A 2,363-nucleotide genomic window follows, 5' to 3' on the forward strand; every position below is an offset into this window, starting at 1 on the left:
CTCAACCGTATTGAAGGGTACTGGTCGGATGTTTTATAGAATGATATCCTCTATCAGAATTTGTCTGATGTTTTCGTCATTATTAAACTGGGTTTATGGGTGGAAAACCACAGAGGTGAAGTGCCATTTTCATCATATCATACCTGGAGTACATACTATCAACATGATTTATCATTGTTGATGTCTATATTGGTCACCTGGCTGAAGTAGTGTTTGTCAAATTTCTCGAGATCTTTTAATTGAAATCTTTCCCACCTCTCTAAAGGCCACATCAAAAATCTCCTCCTTCTAGAAGTCACCCCAGATTACATGTGCACACACAGGCACACGTACTCTATTGGCTCCTCTCAGGACTTCGCACACCTCAAAGTATTTCAGATGTCTGTGAACTTTCCAATCTTATTTTGACTGCATGCTCTGTGAAGCAGTGACCTAATGCCCAGCAAGCATCTAGCATACAATGAAAAGTGACCACACATTCAGTGCTCACTGATAATACCTCACAGGCACTATCTGGCTATAACCCAATGAGGGAAGAAGGTCTCTTGTTATTGCCATTTTACAGCAAGTAACCAGCAGAGCCAGGATCTGGCTGTGTGGCTGTGCAATCGGTTCCTTCTTGGCTATGCTCCACTCCTTCCCCCGTGGGTAGGTAAGCACTGTCAGGTTATCCTCCACAACTGGTTCAAGGACATGCTGCTGTAATGGAGGCAGAAATGTTTGGTGGACTGAGACTCTGGGGCCTCCAACAGCAGCACCAAGGACGTGAGGCTCCATCCCACCCAGGCTCTGTCCCACTCCCAGCCCTGGCAAATATGGACCATGACACCAGCACACTCACAACCCTATAAATCCTCAAACAACCACAAGCTTTCTTTTTTTTTAACGTCAGATGGGTAATATGCTCACGTCATAATGAGGCTTAAAGGAGGCACACCTCACATGAGTATGAAAACTCAATCATCACACTTAGGAAATACAAAAGATCAAGCCTTACCATTTTTGACATCCAGAGACGGGAGGCTGGGCTGTGTACTTGCTAACACGCTGTGTCAGCGAGAAGTTGAATGATGTACGTGGAGCTGGAACATCTCTCATAAATTTTGTTTTATTAAATTTTAAACTTTAATAAAACAATGACACAATTCAAATAGCAGCTCTGGACTTCCTCATCCCCACCACCTACCATCGTGGGTTCTCCAAGAACCCTCCCACTGGCAGAGTCTTCAGGGTGTTCAAGGCTTTCCTATGGTGTTGGCATTGGACTCTGAGCCCTGGACTAGGGAACCAGAAGACAGGGGGCCTAATGGGAGTAGATGGCCTCAGAAGGCCCAAGTAGGCACACAGCTAGATATGACCCAGGCAATCAATATGAGAGGTTTCTGGTCTTCAAGACAGCAGAAAGAGAGAACCGGTATTGTTAGCTCTGATTAAGGATGAGGCTCTCTGTTGATTCCCCAGGGACCCAGATTTCACAGTGGAATTCAGAGCTAGGACCCCAAGTTTCCTAGAGTCAGACAGATGGTAAACCAGGCTCCAGAACAAGCACCCACTTCTCTCCAACAGCTACACCAGAATAGCAAATTCTCCCTTCTGTGCCCCTTCTTCTCTGTCTTCCTTCAGATTCAAATAAAAGGTAGGGAACCAAGTAATCAGCATCCTCTCAGCCAGGACACTACTCCACACTTCACTTCTCTGAATCATGCCACCACCCCTCTGGCTCTGGTCTGGGGAGATCAGATGACTATCCATGTGTCCCCATATCAGCCTCCCTCAGCAAAAAACGAAGTAAGGAGGTCTCTATATCTGGGGGCAGGGCATAGCTGAACAAAAGGCAGCAGAAACTTCTGCAGACTTAAACATCCCTGTCTGACAGCTCTGAAGAGAGCAGTGGTTCTCCCAGCACAGTATTTGAGCTCTGAGAACAAACAGACTGCCTCCTCAAGTGGGTCCCTGACCTCCATGTAGCCTAACTTGGAGACACCTCCCAGTAGGGGTCGACAGACACCTCATACAGCTGGGTGCCCCTCTGAGATGAAGCTTCCAGAGGAAGGATCAGACACCAATATTTGCTGTTCTGCAGCCTCTGCTGCTGATACCCAGGCAAACAGGGTCTGGAGTCGACCTCCAGCAAATTCCAACAGACCTGCAGCTGAGGGACCTGACTGTTAGAAGGAAAACTAACAAACAGAAAGGAATAGCGTCAACATCAACAAAAATGACATCCACACCAAACCCCCATCCATAGGTCACCAACATCAAAGACCAAGGTAGATAAAACCACAAAGACAGGGAGAAACCAGAGCAGAAAAGCTGAAAATTCTAAAAACCAGAGTGCCATTTCTCCTCCAAAGGATCGCAGC

At 46.7% G+C, this 2,363-nt stretch overlaps 1 non-coding gene across 1 annotated transcript; it reads right to left on the reverse strand.

Annotated features, from left to right (window-relative positions):
• Positions 1 to 886: 886 nt before the first annotated feature.
• On the reverse strand, positions 887 to 987 carry LOC115896721. Its single transcript, XR_004056622.1, has one exon. It is a non-coding gene; the product is annotated as a small nucleolar RNA U13 (small nucleolar RNA).
• Between the last annotated feature and the right edge of the window lie 1,376 nt (positions 988 to 2,363).

The sequence above is a fragment of the Rhinopithecus roxellana genome, chromosome 3 (assembly GCF_007565055.1).
Source record: "Rhinopithecus roxellana isolate Shanxi Qingling chromosome 3, ASM756505v1, whole genome shotgun sequence".
NCBI lineage: Eukaryota > Metazoa > Chordata > Mammalia > Primates > Cercopithecidae > Rhinopithecus > Rhinopithecus roxellana.